This window comes from Platalea leucorodia (assembly GCF_965183815.1).
Source record: "Platalea leucorodia genome assembly, chromosome: 2".
Classification (NCBI taxonomy): domain Eukaryota; kingdom Metazoa; phylum Chordata; class Aves; order Pelecaniformes; family Threskiornithidae; genus Platalea; species Platalea leucorodia.
Genome location: NC_138824.1, coordinates 108896407 through 108913550, shown reverse-complemented (window position 1 = coordinate 108913550; position 17144 = coordinate 108896407). Strand labels below are relative to the sequence as shown.

Here is a 17144-nt window from a genome sequence, read left to right as displayed (position 1 = left end):
CAACCAGATTCCCATTCCCTCCAACGCCTACAAAAACAAATCACTGATTATGCATTTAACTACGTCAACTCCCCAAGAACGAAACTTGATTAATATACAGTGAAGAAATCAATGTCCTCTTCTGGACAATCATGCTTTTGTGTTACGATCAATGCATGCAGATAATGCATTTCCACACAACTCTGACCTTCTGGTTGTTGAAGGGATCTAAAGATACAGGCATTTATCGACAGCACTACAACAAAATTGTGTATTTCTTGGATTTGTTGGAACAACTGTACACATTAGGTTATTCGTCATGTGATAAGTCACTTTATGTTATTTTAATCAAGAATTGGTTTCACAGAGGCCAAACTGCAACAAAGCACTGAGAAGTAATGCACAGCTTTTACTGACAGTAGTAGTTGTGTTCCACTTGGGACCAAGTGCCTCATGGTTAGTTATGAAAGAGCCACTTTCTAGACTTTTCAACAGAATAAGTTTCAGCTAACCGAACACAAATACACAGTAATTCCATAGCAAGGTGAAGTACAGGATCACAATCACGTAGTATTCCATTATATGTAAAATCCCATAAATCCATGTTAAAGACCCAGATTATTTGGTTGTTTTTTTTTTTTTTTTCAAGTGAGTGGAAGGACAATATAGTTTCTATTGTAATGGGAGATTTCAGCTTATCGTAGATGATGTTTCTAAAGGCTATGGACACAGAAAAGGCTCATATAATTTCAGTTAAATGGGAAAGGAAAAACCTGCATTAGCAAGAAGGTCTCTACTAGTTCAATTACAACAAAAAAATTGATTTTTTTTCTCTCCAAAGCGGCAATAAAACCAAGCGTAATTAAAGATACAACATAAGAACTAACTTTAGCAAAACATGGGGAGAAGAGGCTAACAACATCCTGTAAAGAATGTGATAGAAAGTCCTCATCTTAACACTATTCCAGAGTTAATCTGAAAACATTCATCACATAAATCCTTAAGTAAAATACTAAAAGCCTTTTAAGTCCTATAGATGTATACAGAGATGATCAGTTAGTTAATAATACCCTCAGACATTGGGAATTGGGCTGCAACTCAACCTTAGCCATAAGTCAAATAAGAACAATTAAAATACTGACTTAGCTCAAAACCAATGAAAACTGTATTTGCTACCACAAAGCCATGGTAGAACAGCGGACGGCTGCCAAGGGGAAGTGTTTAACTACCCCTCAATATAAGGGCATATACTTTGAAGTAATTTCTCAAATTTTATGTTGATAAGAATGACAAGCATTTTAAGAAGAAAGATAATATACCATCACAAAGGTGTGGAAAAGAGCTCTTACGAATACGTTTTATAGCTGTCTTTCATGAGTGCTGCATGAAGGAAATAATTGTGAAATAGCAAGAAAAGACTATTTATTGTTACTGCTTGTTCCGTTAATGTCAAGAAAGTTGAAACAGGTGCTCATACCCATTTAAAAATTGCATAAAACAAAGCAACACAGATGTCTGACTGATTTATGAAGAAAGTGTGTGATTTTCTACATATAACATTACTCTCAAAATAAAAGACCTATTAAAAATAAATCTATTACTCCATACTTGCACGTAAGGATTAGCTAATTTGGGACTATCTTTCACAGTGCCTGTCAAACCAACAACCTCACTAAGCCTTTATAAAGCCATATGCCTAAAGTGTCAGTTACACTGACCAACTTCACTGCCGTGTTAGCATATGTCTAAAATTAAGCCTGTGCTCAAGAGCCCTGCTGAACGCAAGCCGCACCAGCACATCAGAGCCTAGTTACGATGCCTGGCTGCTAGTGAGCTCCATCTCGAGCTCTAGAAAAAAGGCCATCTCAGTCGCCATGAAGAACAACGCTAGTAATAAACAAACTAGTTCAGAAGCTGCACGTTTAAATGTATACGAAAGCATGGTTCCACAAGAATTTTTGTGTGATCTAAGTGTGAAGCTGCTGCCAAAATGTGCAGCCTTGTCTTGGTGTACAGATCTGCAGCCGCTTGCGCCTGCCACCTTCCCAGCATTGACACAAACATTCCTATAGAAAGCTCCTACAAGGCAAGTCAGACTAAGGACCTCAGCGCTGTCAAAAGAAACCCCAAAGATACTGCCGAGTGGTTGTTTCACAGATCGCCATGTGGGAACGCGTGACTACGCGAGTGGCATGAGGAAGGACAAAATGCAGGGACTACTCCTTCCAGTGCTGAACCACACTGATGCCAAATGAGAGCATTACCACCGGTGAGATTCTCCAAGAGGGAACCCCACGTCCAGGCAGAACATCTGTGCTGAATTTAGAAGAGTTCACCGGTGAGATACCTTTTTAAGGAACATCTCCTAAACCAAACTGGGGGTGTGTGGGAGTGTGTGTGTCAATGTATTCAAGCCCTCTGAAATCTGAAAAGATGACTGGAAATAGAACAGTTGATTCAAATATTTTAATTTTTATATTTTACTGAAGCATCCTGTGAAGCTGGAATATAAATCCTATTAAACTGAACTTAGTTTGTCCATCCCTAAAATAGATTTGACATACAAACACAAACACAAGGTCAAGGTCACAGATCAGCAAGAAAGATTACAAAGAGGACTGATGTAAGAGCTGGCATTTGATCAAAGCTCCTGGATATATTTTTTCTAGTACACTTACCAGAAATACCACTGCATTTTCTTCACATTGGTACATTACATGCTTTAAGTATTCCTTGCCTTTAAGAGCAGCTGCCCTGTGCTTATTTATTTTGACAAGAGATGTTAGGCAGTGTATCAAGTAAACTAAGGAAGAACTCTTATGTTAAATGAAAAGGAAGTGGAAGACACTTTTTGCCATCCTTTGCACTCTTTTCAGCTATGTGCTGATACATATTAAATCACAAATCCAAAAGGAGAACCCACTCACAAATATAGGACATGACAGTAAGACCACTACTAGAGAATCAGGACCTCAGTTTATAACTTCACGCAGTCCAAGTTACTTATCTTAATATAGCAATTGTATATTTGGATGTGCACTTCCAAACACAACTCTCGCTTATCTATCCTAATTACCTGTGTGCACAACATATATTTCTCAATTAAAAAAAAAAAGAAGACTTAACACAAGGTCTGTGCAGAACACAATCAAACTAACCTCTTCTGTAATCAAGGCAACATTTACCTCCTAGAAAGCTTCTTTGATGCTGAACGCTGAGTAAGTGAGCAGATTAAACACAGTAGCAACAGTTGAAAGACTCATTAAAACTCAGCTACTGAAAATAGTTAGCAATGAAAGTCATTTACTGATCTATCCATCCATCCACCCACTGATACAGTCTCAAAGCTTTAAACACATGCTGAAGAACATTTAGCTTACAGGTCACGTCCACCAGATGTACCTTCTGACACTTAAGCAAGAGGAAGAAAAGGTGTCTTGGGTGACACAACGTCATATGACATTCAAAGGTGCACTGCTGCCACAAAGTTTAGATGCTCGTTGCAATAAGTCGTAATTTAAAGAATAGTGTGGCTTGTACTCTTGCTTCTGAACCCCCACCTTCACCACCAGTACAGCTCTGATGTTAGTCTAGACATGACTGGGAGCAGTTTATATTTAGACAGAGAGCTATGTCTATAAATAGGACCGTTCGTGTTGGTATAAAGCTTTTATTGGAACTCATTTGGGGTGACCTGCGTAACTCACTTGTATGTGGGCATCTCAGACATTGCCAGTAAAACCTTCATACCATCACACACCCTCCTGCATCTTTTTTCAGCTGTGCTTCAACATTTGTTTACTGATTTTTCTCCACTTAATTTTTGTATAGGTATTACATTTGCAGCCCTCTACCTGTGTGATTGGGTTGGCTCAGCTACTAATGAAGAGGTCTTAAATGAAAACAACAACAACAAGAAAATAAGGCAAGTTTTAAAAAGTTGTCTCCTTCTTGAAAACATCCGTCACAAGAATTAGATTGTCACCCTTTTAAGCTATAGTATCGCCTGAGCTACTAGAGCCAAATACAGATCACTCCTGAAGCCTGGGATGTGAGCTCCTCAGAGCAACAGTGTAGGTGTTTTTAGACCTGATAGTGATTCATCAGATCTTAAAACAGCCACTGGTTTAAGGTCAAATTGAGTTAAGTTGTAGACCTCGGGACAATACAATTCTGCTTTTCCTTAGTCCCTCCTTTTCTAAACCTTTTCAGCAAAATAGGAGAAAAGGGGAGGTTTGGGGTTTTTTTTTTTTTTTTTGAAGTGGAATTTCTCTCTCTCCTACTTTGTGAAAGGCTAATAAGGCTTCCCACTGCATTGAAGTGTTAGGAGGGAAGAAGGAGAAAAAAAAAAAAAAAAAATCAGGTGATGACTATGATTCAAGATTAAAAAAAAGAAAACAACAGAGGTTCATTCAACATCCGCAAACAAATCAGCAACTTACTCTGAGAACCAAACACATGTACATAAGACATTTCACAACTAAAAACATTCTAGGACACACACTAGTTTATTAGCAGTGTAGCTACCCAACACTTCAAACTCTAAAGCAAGTATATTTGGAGTCATATAGCTTATTTATGCTTACTAACGCATGAAAATTCGAATGCATGAAAAAGCTTTTACTTTAATTGAACTATATTACAGTTAATAACTGTTCATTCAGTATCACGTTAGGTCTTCTCTCACGCTTACACTATAAAAAACTTTCTTTAATCATCATAACCAAACCTTTAATAAAACAAGTCAGCAGCAGTTGGGTTTTTTTTCTGTTAAATACAAGTTTACACTCTTTACATACATAACCTGCAGGAGCAGGGGATTTCTGCTAGTTCTGAATTTCAGATCGAATCCCCTGCTTTTCAAGCAGCGGAGATGTGGCAGGCTGCTATCAGTGGGCAGTGGCGGTTTTGGCCTCTTTCTTACAGTGGCACCACAGAGAAAACGTCTGAAACCCAATTCTATTCCATTCCTCTTTGGAGTGCTTGAACAGGCAGAGCCAAAGCTTTCCACACAGGGAGCCTAACATAAACCATTTCAAGTGTGCTGTCTTTTAAAAGGGGGTAATGACAAACTGCAATAAATGACTAGCCAATACAGCAACAAAAATGAATATGACAGCTAGACAGCACAAAGAAGAGAGTACTTCTGGTCAATTTAGTAGTCAAGTAGGCCACAACAATGGATTATCTTGAAGTGCTGGATGGCTGCCAATGGCCAATTCTGTAAAGGTACTATTTTTTTTTTTTAAAGGAAAAAACTCATTATTGTCTGTGGTTATATTTACATGTATGAAATGTCAAATCAAGTTTTTAAAAATGTTGAAATATCATATTGATGAATAGTTTAATAGTAAGTCCTTTAACTTTGTACTTTCTTTTTACTTATTTATTTTTACTAACATGAGCAGACCTATGGATTTTAACAGGACAACAAAATAATGGCAAGATTATGCACACATGCAGATTTGTGCATGAGAGAGGCATCTGATGCAACACAGATTAAGGTTGCAGAATTAGGTGCATTATAGATGGACAACAACCATACTGAAAAAACAGTAATACATTACCAGTTTAAGCATCGTGACTATTAAAAGCAAACCGGTTCACATTCAAAATGTGAATATTTTTCCTAATATAATTAGCTATAATGCAGGACACAGCATAGGATTTCCTTTTCCAAACAAGATGTGCAAGATCAGTTATTCCAGCTTTCCCATTCCTCAAGTTGTTCAACACGCACCAACCATAGCAGGTGATCTGGTTTCCCACATGCTGGAAGTCTGATACCGATTCATCATCTAACAAAATTGGCTGGCGGTAACAATGAAAGGCAGCGGGAGGTAGGTGGTGAATTTCCCTCTGTAAATCTTGTCTCAGCTTTGGGGGTAAAAGAACCCACAGAAATATCTCAAAGTTGTAATTACAGTTTTAATCTGTTCACTTAGTGTCTACTGATAAAGTATGGAGAGAGAGGGAAATTGTCATAAAACAGAAGACTTAAAAGTCATGAATCTAACAAATAAACAAATGAGGCTCTGCCAAAGTACCTTAAACTATGCAGCGCGTAGTATAAAGTCATTATCTAATAGTTATTATCCGTAACCACAACTCTATCGATTCAGCTGATCAGGCTAGGTATTATTTCCAGCTTAATCTGCCACGGTGGAGATCTAAGCATGGCTGACAGGTCACAACCCATGTCCTCTGTGTTACATAAAGCCATCTTTCCTTGATGCATCTGGAAGAATCATTTCCCAGCTCAATACACCATCAGTAAGTAACTCCAGCGTTTTCTGAATCAATATATGGTAAAGCATTGTCAATGACATGAAGATAAGTTTCATTCACTGCCTGTGTTCTTACTAAACTACATTTTTTTTTTTTGTTTCTTCTCTTTTTTAGTGTCTTTATAAGAATCCTGTCATAAAGGTAAAGAAGAAAGTTTTCGTTCAACGCCTATTGCTAAATTTCATCAGTGAACAATACCAAAAGAACTTAACTGAAGACTACATTAATGTGATTTCATTCAACAGCAGTGCAGGCTCATACGCACCTGCAGAATCTTACAGGACCACAAGATAACTCACAAATACCAAATTAATGCAGACTTGAATCACACTGGACAGGGAGGTACAAGCCAAACAGGGCAACAAAGGAAGACCAGAAGGAAAAAAGCAGAAACAAAACCGAAACCAAACCCCACTCTTCTCAAAAAGACTTTATGCTCTAAAAGGATACAGTTTAAAATCCATTTGTTGGGAAAGGGACAGAAGTTCTGGTGGGCAGGTGATCATGTCTCTGGCTTCCCAGGAAACTTTCAGCAGATTGTTAGCTTGGCACCCTAGTTAGCAATCTCAGGAGAAAGCGATCAAAGACTATCTGGGGATGTGAACTAAACCACCCTCCGACTCACAATTCTTAAGAGAGCTACAGACCAAAGCTGGTGTGCATTAGATAAAGTCACCACTCCAGGCCTGGGGTGAGAAAAAATATGGGTTAATAAACTTCTTCCCAAGTTCAGGGGCAGAAACTCATACCTTTCAAGTGTCAATGCTGGATCTTTGTGAATCTGCTTTTCACTCCACCCTGCCAAAAATAAATACATTATCATCAGGATGCAGAAACTTATGGTGGAAAACAGTTTTATTTCTACTGTAACAGGAAAGTCGTTCTGTTAATTCAGTATTATCTTACGAAAGGCAGCCTGTCTTACTTCTTAACAAGGTATCAACAGACTAAAAGAGTTTTCCCCTGAAGCTGGTTATACTTGTGGTCAGTTTGTGACAGTATCAGAGTTTCATCAGTGAAACTGAGCTGAGCAGGCTGGTAAATGTAACGTGTCAGGATAGCAGGGATAGGTCTCCTTGCCTGGTTAATACTATCCACTTTATCAAAAAAAGTTGTAATCCGGAGATCATCTTTATTCTGACACTCCCGCTATCCATTTACCCATGATGACTTAAAAAACAAAACAAAACACCACCACACAACACACCCTTGCCATTGCATTCTGCTTTTCTAAAACCTTGCTCGTCTTCTCTCACTATTATCCTTAAGTTACTCTCATTTAGTCTTTTCTCAGCTCCCTACTTCTACAACCCACACTTCTGTAACATTACCAACATCCAACGACCCTTCCACACTACACAAAACAGTTGTTATTGTAATCCTTCCCCTCAAGACACTCTGACCATATAACCCTTTACTTCAAGTTTTCAATTGTTTTCCTCTTGCTCTAGATTAAGTTTAAAAATTCTCCTCTGAGTTCTACAGACATTAATAACTCTTTCATTTCTATCCACATAGCCTAACCACTTATCGTGTCCTTCTTCCTTACCCTTTTGTTTCCACAAACACTTGTTTTTACTGTAATACTCAGGCACCTCTCACACAGGAAATTGCATTATGCTTCTGCACTGCTCCCCAGGCGAAGATCATCTGCGCTCTGGAGGCTATTTCTTCCTCTCCTCCAACGGTAAATCACCGTAGCAAAAATTAATCCAAATCCACCAAAATACCTCCTGCAAAACCACAAGCCAAAACACAAATGATGTATGCTGCTTGCCTTTCCTCACAGATTCACACTGTACTGTTTGTTCCCTTTCCCTCATCAGAGTCTACCTGTAGTTTAACACAAATACATCTGCACCTGCGAGATGCTGAGTACATACGCAGCATGAGTTCAGCTGGACAACAATTAAATGAAGCCCTAGAGCAACACCTGTCTCCAGGATAAGTATGGTTTCCCTTCCTCTTACAAAAAAAAAAAAAAAAAAGCATTTATTGTTTTTGCAGTACAATAATACATGTTGCTGTAATAATACAGTTTTCACCCAATACCCTTCTTTTACTACATAGGATTGGAGGGGAAGGAAAGAGCGATACACACTAGAAGATCAACAGAACACAAAGATTAATGATATGGAGAAAAGGGTACGAAAGGGCTAAAATAGAATGTAGAAGGGCTAAACCATAGCATCAAAGGGCTCCCCTTCTCTTGAGCTGCTGCTATTAAAAATCTAATGAAAGCTCCTTCCATTCTCTGGACGGTACAATGACAATATCCCTACCCCGTTGCAATCTGTTTTCACTTCAGATGGCACGGATGGATAAAAGACCAGTGAAGGAAAGGAAACACTGTTCCTAGGAACACTTATTTTCAGAGTGACAACATTTATTTATTTGTTTCTAATCATGACAGCAAATGGTGCCAAAGACGACCTGAACAAGGAAACTTTTGAGGAGGAAGGTGAAGGCAGAGAAAGTACCTGTCCCAGGGACCGGTTAAACATAAACCCAGACCTCTTTCAAGGAAACAAAGGACACTTTCTATGTCTCACAGCTGCCTTGATGAAATAACCTTCGGAGCCGAAACAGCAGACTTGATTCTGTGAGTTCTCCGCTTTTTTGAACATCATTTCTCCTCCCACTCTTCAAATGAGAGGGATTGGATTTACTGGGTCTACCTCCAATTTCAGTTTTATTGCAAGTAAGACTTAACCCGACTTCATTCCAAAAGTCCCTTTGGTATCTCTTTACTAAATCACGTAACCCAGAGCTTGCTTGCAGCACTTCTGAAGGTGAACAGTTTGGCTTACCAAGAATAACCTACCGGGATGCAAATTCCACTTGCCGCCTTTATATTCTGCCAGGTTTATGAGAGCAAGTCTGTCTGTGCTTGACATTTGCTGAGAAACACTGCATGGCATAATTACTATTGTAAAACGTTTTATATTGCTGTAAATTCAGAGTACAACCCCAAAGTGCTTACAAACTAAGACAAGATATGGGGATAACTAAGCAGAAATGAAGGGTTGCAGAGAAAAAGTAGGTTTCAGGAAGAAAAGTGTGAACGGCAGGTGAAGACAGTGAGGCTATCCAAGCTGCCTGGGACACTGTCTTACAAGCATGAAGTCCTGAAGAGCAAGAAAAAGAAGAGCAGATTATGTGGGATACTGCACGCTGTAAAAGGACACAAGCAACCTGCTTCATTAAACCATAAAGCCAGAGGTGAAATTCTAGGTAGTGTGCTTCCTAAAACATCAGCTGTATTTCTCCACCATTGTAGGAAGTATTTCCACTGAACTGCAATAAACATCATGTTATAATGCATATGGATGGAAAGTCAAAATCTTCAGGGGTTTACGTTATTTTTCTTGTGATCTTGACGAATGGAACAAGAGGGAGGACTGGAATATCTAAAACATCTTGATGCTACAATCTGTTATTGAGAAAGGGGCAGGAGGGAGGGAAGGAGGGGGAAAAAAAAAAAAAAATCTAAGTTACTCCCTATCCATCACCATTCAGACCAAAAGCTCCACTTATATTGGGGGGTGGGAGGGAAGATTCCGAAATGAACATTAATAGACTAAACTATTCTTGTAATTCACTTCTACATATGAGAAGCAAAGTGTGCACTGAATGTAAATTATTTTTGTCAGCTGCCTGATAAGACATGAATGACTCTAAAGAGCATGGAATAACAGCCGCCTCATTTTTGCTAATACATCTGAACATATTACTGAAAGCACCTTTCTCGAGTTTTCCATGAATTCTTGTATTCACCTTTAATTACCTTACTTTAAAGCAAATGGGTATTTTCCAAGAGCATGGTCCATGTTCCTCACAGACATCAATCACGAGAAAGGTAATACCATTTATTTCTTAATGCACATCCGAAAAACCCAGACTATTTAATAGGGATACGTAAGCAAAATCTTTGCCGCTCTAGGTACTGCCACTAAAACCTCTCTTGTTAAACATTTCTCTTTGTTCGATTACAAATTTGATTACAAGTTTAATTTTTGCATAGTAAAGCTCATCCACCCATTTTTAATTTCTAACTGGTTCGCACTCCATTATGACTAGCTGAATGCTACAAAAACCTTTGACATAGCGACCTCATAAATTGTGGAAAACAGAAGAAATGCTCTTAGGAGCAGGGAACTGTTGATCTGAGACTTTCTCCTCTGTTGACTGTACTCTTGTCAGCTGTAACTATGTACAAGAGTCCACACTTGCAAATTATACAAAACATGCATCTGAACTACCCTTCCATGAAATTATTTTATTTGTTAAAATTATAGTCACAGGTAGAAAAGCTGAGAAGAAGAAAGTGTCTGAAGTTGACCGAGCATCCTGTTTCTCTTTGATGCAACATACAACCATCATTTAAAAACTCTGTACTTAAAAAAAACAACCCTTGAGGTACTCCACCACCAAGCTGCAGACAGTAGGCAAACATTCCTAACTATAAAAGGGATTTTCATAGACTATCCATCCACTACTTGAATCTGGAAAAGAAAATCCCAAACTATTATCAGACTTCAGTAAACTACAGAATTCAATTCCGTATTACTTATACATAAAGTGAGGTCATAAAAAAACCCACCCACAAACAAACTAATGACAGGTGAGAGGCATTTCAGTTACCAAAGACCCATTTCAATCCGACATCTAAATATCTGACGTTTGATGACTGCTGCTCTTTACAGACTGATCATAGTAATTTCACTCCTTTGCTGTTCACCAGGACCTCTTATTATGTGCACTGTGTGGGTCTAAACCACGTTGGAGGCTACTGGGCACTGTCAAAATTGCAAGAAAAATGTTATTCTGTCTTTGAACAAAACAGAACACTTTACAAATGTCAATGAACGTATCACAGAAGTCCTTTGCAGTATTCCCACTTTACACATGAGGAACAGCGAGCACAGAGGAAGATCAAGCAACCTGCTCACAGTCACACGAAGTCCATATCCATAGCAAAGGAAGAAAGATTTTCTAGATCTCAGTTTGGCCCTTTAATTACAAGACATTCTGTCTCTACAGTTTGTAGGTTTGTTTTTTTTTTTCCTACTGGTAAAACAAAACAATTGAGTACACTAAACTTGAGGAAACACTGGGGACTACTAAAGGAATAGGACTCACAAATGCCTTTATCTTCCAAAATAAGAAAAATTACCAGCACTGCCATCACCCTTAGGGGTAGATGTGTGTCAGTCAAGTACAGTCAATATCAGTTTTCCACTATACCTGCTGAAATGACGTTCTCCCCAAGAAAACAACGGCATCAGTACTGAACTGAAAAGATGAATGATGGCATTAGGATCAAAAACGTAATTCCACAAACTTTTCCTGTTTCTCAGAGATCTCACATGTTGCAGGAGTCCTAATGAGCTGGGCAAGCACTGCTGAGTTGACTGGAGCTGGAAGGACCACTGCACACCAGCAGCAAATAGAGTTTTGCAGCAGTGGTTCTTCTGATCCACTGCCCACTTTCAGTCTCTTTCCTAACCAAGAACAACAAAGTCCTTTTTATCCTGAAGCAAGGATCTTTCACATGTATATGTGAAAGTATGTATAAATGCATATTCACATATCTAAGCACTTTCTTCTCAAACAGGTCCATTTTTATTTCCTTGCTTTAGAAAGCTGTAAAAACCTGCTTTTTACCAGCCTAATTCAGCTGCAGTACATTCACAGCATTGGATTGCTCAGATGGACTAGAAAACAGGGTGTGCGTTCATCCATACGTACACCAGTGTATAAACAAAACTCCAGCAGTCCATACTAGCAGCAGAGCTATGAAAGAAAGGTGACTGAAGCTGCAGTAGTAAGTGAATCTGGACAGGCGGCTTTTTTGTGTGTGCTGAACTGCTCCAGGGTGCCCCGGCTCTGGAGCCCTGAATTACACCTAACTGAGCATCCTCTGCAAGTCACACCAGTAACTAGAACTAAGCCTGCAGAAATGAGTTTGCCTCCCATTTAAACAGAGCCAAAAAGCATAGGAAGAATACTCATCCTTTAATAATCAAATTTTTCCTGATGAGTTTTCACAAACTCAAATTCCTGCTTCAGAAGCTGGAAGTTTCCAAATTGACCAAACTCACTAAATAACTTAGTTCCTATATGCATTCATTTGTAGACTTGCAAATACCTGCCACACGTACTCTTTACCAGAGTGAGAGAAAATACATCAAGTGGCTACCATTGGCTCTACAAAACATGTAAGTCTGGGAAGAGGGGCAGTATCCCAAACCTTGTAACTGCTAATAGTCAGTGCCACCTATGGTTCATGCTGCAGAAGCAAAGATCCAAACAAAGAAAAAAAGGTGTTTGGAACTTTTAACAAGCCTCAGGTTTTTCAAATGGCTTCAGGAGAACAGATTAGATAAAGAAGATTAATAATCTTGTGTACTCTAGATCATTTACCATGATTGCAATAGGCAATTGTGCTAGTACCAAAACCAGGTCCCAATCTTTCCACGATTTTGCAACGAGAACATCTTAAAAACACACAAAAACTTGTAAGTGCAGCTTTCCACTTTCTTATTTTATCACTCACCCCCTGAAGTAAGACCGATCACATTTTTATTAACAACTCCATTTCAATCATTCAATCTGATTCTGCTGCTGCAGATGCTTTGTCTGGTGGTCAGGAAAAAGACGCCAGAGCGTATTTCATCAGGCCTTGTAAAATGCTCCCCCGTTACCCCAACGGAGTATCAGCAACACCTTTAATTTTCAGGGAAAGTTAACCAACACAATAGACAAAATAATTCCCTCCAGAGGTTTCGCAGCCGTCTCAGTTCAGTACACAAGGCCATTAATTACACAACTGCCTTTAGCATTAGCAGGAATCTGGTAGCTACAGCACTGGTTGAGTTAAGGCTGCCTTCAGTCTCTGCACAGAAAATCTATTTACTTAGAGAAGTTATGCAACACCTCAACTTCCTCTTTTCTTTACTATGGTAAAGCACGATAACAGAAGGAAAGGGGGTGGAGATGGGGAACAGGCATTTCACAATCTCAAGCAGGGCACAGCTACCTTTCAAAAACGCACCCAAACTGGAATTCACCTCTAAAACCCGCCCAACTTGATGATACGCTCAAGCACCAACTCTTACTTAAAAACTTGATTAAATATTTCCAGAGGAAACACGGTGTTACGCAGTTAACCAATGCTAGAATCAACTGCATGCCTCCGATGTAAAGTAAGAATGTTTTTCAAATCTGATTAATTTTTTGTTTGTATTTTTGTTTATTTTTTTCCCTTCCAAACACAGCAGTCCACTCCAGACTGAGTTGTATTCCAAAATTCTCATCAAGATTTTAGTGTTATCAGGCATGCTCATTCAGTAAAGTCGGCAGCAAAAAGTTTTAATTCTGCAAACATCATTCTACTTTCCATTTAAAAAAAAAAAGCAAACCAGGAAAATCACATGCTATCCAAGCTGATATATTCCATGGTACTAGGAAAATGGAGATATCAAAACCACACGCTCACCAGTCCTCTTTTAACTGTGATCTAAAGAATCTACCTCGTATCTCTGTCGATTCACTAATAATTGACAAAAAACCCCAACCCAACCCAAACCAAAAACCCCACAACTGCCAGAACTGGCTCTACTCAAAAGAGGAATTATAAGAAGTCTCAAAGCAGTCACAGCAATCTTGACTGGTAAAATGTTTTCAAGGACTTGGATTTAATCACATGTCATTTTCTTTTCCTCTAATCATTTATTTAAAGTCATAGGTTGAATTATTTATGAACAAAAGTTAATTGCATTGAAATGCAGTATTGCCCTGTATTTATCTCACACCTTCTTCAGAACTCAAATGCCTGTCACTAACTGGTTAAAATCTACAAAAAGTCAATACAGAATTTAAGATAAGATTTAACCATTTCTGCAGTATTACTGCAATTAACTTCCAAAATCTTGTTAGATATGGTCAAGTCCCTCGATCTTGTGATCTGCTGTGTAAATTGTGCAACTGTTTTTTACCGACTTTTGTTTACCATTACAAGACGTGTTAATATTTCGAAAAAAAATCCTGGGGGAAGAAGCTCACTCACAAAATATTTGCTTTGAATTAATAAGTTTTGACTAATTAGTTGTAATTAAAGTTGTCATTATTTGAGTACAAACAATCAAGTCACAGAGCCTCCCTATCCGGCGTTCTTCGAAATTTTCTTAGCTGTCAAAGGATCTCAAAGATCAACGACTTGCATGCATAAGGCTGCATTCACACTCTTCGCAAGGTGTAAAATGTAAGCTCAAGGATACACTCATATAAATATACTGCACATCTATAAAGTGTTAATCTTAAGTCGGCAAGGCCATATGATGGAAGTAACTATTATAGCGTATGACTGCTCTTCAGCATGCAACGTTTTCCAAGTCCCTCATTTCCTTAAAGCAACTCATTTACTTGTCACCTGCCAGGACAAAGAGTAGAGAGAGGATTTCGCAAATACCTCCGTGGCTTGTGCATGGTGATAATGTACCAGGAAAGATGGATTTTCATTTTCTCATCAAGTTATTAGATTAGGTTTACATGCAGATTTAAATGCCCAGGACGAGTCTGCCACCTGTCCTAAACTTAATTAGTCAGGAACGTCTGCATGACAAGAGCAGATACTTCAGATGCTTTGCAGTGACCGCAAGCAAACATCCACATAATCACCAACACAACTTCAGTGATGCCAAGAACGAAGCCCTAAGCACAGCTCTCGGTGAAACAGCCTGAATTTTATTAATGGAGTGCTTCATACTTCCCATCGAACACACAACTGACATCAGCTGAGCATCCATAAAACCAGAGAATCAACTGTGTAAAGTCTGCAACCGAGTTAAGGAAACGAAGAGCACTAGCTTTCTCATAAAAAAGACGGGTGCATAATTACACATTATTGGGGGGGAGGGAGGGAGAGATGCAGGCTCAAATCCTGTAAGACTTTTCCTCAGCTTTGTTCTTGTTATGTTCATCACAGCAGCACATCTAAGATGTTTGTATTTTTATACCTCCCCTCACATAAAGCCCCCCCCCCGCCCCATGTAGGACCAGTGCAGCCGATTAAAAACTAGGAAAATCCCCCACATTTTCATTTAAAGAGGCACACACATCCATGTTCAATTACATTTCACATTTAAAAGCTAAACCAAAACCCCCTTAAAAGGTTAATTAGCATTTTATCTGTGTAGGTACGTAGCAACTACTGACACAGATGTGAGTAACTGAGTATAATACAGAGAATTCAGTTATCCATCTCCTTACGTTGCCATTGGCACACACAATAAATTTGTCTCATTAGCAGGGGCTACTTAGTTCGTTGTAGTAAACAAAGCTGCCGATAACAACAGCCTCGCATACTTTTCATTCATTCACATATTTTTCTTTACTTAGACTTCCAGCATGTGCCATAGAAGAGCCGAATGTTAAACATTCCTGGAGTGTCACAATATGTAATACAATAAAACAGATTACAACCATACCTTTCTTTCACAGCAGTGGTGCCAAGCACAGGTACACTGTAGCAATCAATTTGTTCTGCAGACAGTAAGGCTTTCATAGAATACTAATGCAAAATCTCTTTTCTTTCTCCTTCGACTTGACTCCCCAATGCCCAGGTCCCGACCAATACAAGGAGGAGGGCGGAATGTCTTCTGCTGAGATAACCACAACTACTAATCAAGCATACGTGTACAAGGGCACAGGATTAAACCTCCACCAGGCTTGACTCGGGCACCGAGAGCAGCTAAACACATGCACAGCAAGGTCAGAATTAAACACACACACACACATGCACGCACGCGCATCTACTTGAGTGAACTAATTTATCACACTTTACCACTGACGGCTTTTTACCTCAGGGGAGTAAAATTACATCCCGGTGAACTGACGAGGTTCAGACACAACAGCTTCCAACAGCAAATCAGATCTCACAGGAATGGGAAGTGTGCTCCTAGGTGAACACCCCTCTCCCGGCTTAACAGGCTGTTTCAGAAACTCGGTGCATGCCGCGTGCGTCCGGACATGCGTGCACACGTGTGTGCACGTGTGTGTGCGTGTGCATGCATCTGCACACATGCACGTGTGTGACACACACCATTAGGCACGGGCTGAAACAGAACGATACCGTTACAGTTCAAAACCAGGCAATAACTCCCTTTGCGAGAGTTTTCTTTTTGATTGTATTTCTCTTTACCTCTTAACATAATCAATCTATCAAGTCTAATTACTCCAGAAGAAAGCATTTTATTATTGTCTAACATAGCAAATGTCAAACAAGCTGTTCATTTACCTTGAAGTTTATTAGCATAGAAATGCAACATGAAGATGCTCTCAAAATATTGTCACTTGTATTCACAACATTTTCGAAAACCCACTTAGCAGGTTTTTATTGCCTGGCATAGCTGGATACTGTATTAGGTTTTAAAACAGGCAAGGCATTATCTTAACAGTATCACCCTTGAGCTAATGCAAGACTTTTTCTTTACATGTTCAATTTATATTTAACTTTTCTCTTTGCCTCTTTTTATTTAAACACTTCTCCCACATGCCAGTCAGCCGTACATATGTGGATACATGCATTTTCCTAAAGGTTCATACACGTGCATTTCGAGTAGGAGTGAAAAGTGAAATGCTGAAATTCAGAAGCAGGGTTTTTTTTCCCCTCCTGAAGTTCTGCCCCGTCACGCATCCTTCCTGGCATTTTCCTTACAGTACACGCAGATGTACATTTTACCAAAAACATCGAGATGAACCCTATAAATTACCATCGGCGGGGGTTTAACAACACTGCTTTTGCATGTGATCTGTACTGGGAAGAAAACACTGCACAAATAACCCCCAAAATAACGTTTGGCACTTAACCTAGA

At 39.1% G+C, this 17144-nt stretch overlaps 1 protein-coding gene across 1 annotated transcript in view; it reads right to left on the bottom strand.

Moving 5' to 3' along the window:
- The window catches only part of NRIP1 (nuclear receptor interacting protein 1), a 77131-nt gene that overhangs the window by 15106 nt on the left and 44881 nt on the right, over nucleotides 1-17144 (bottom strand). Inside the window, exon 3 of the mRNA XM_082304646.1 lies at nucleotides 7017-7065. The gene's annotated coding sequence lies outside the window, so the exon portion shown is untranslated. The remainder of the gene's footprint in view (nucleotides 1-7016; nucleotides 7066-17144) is intronic.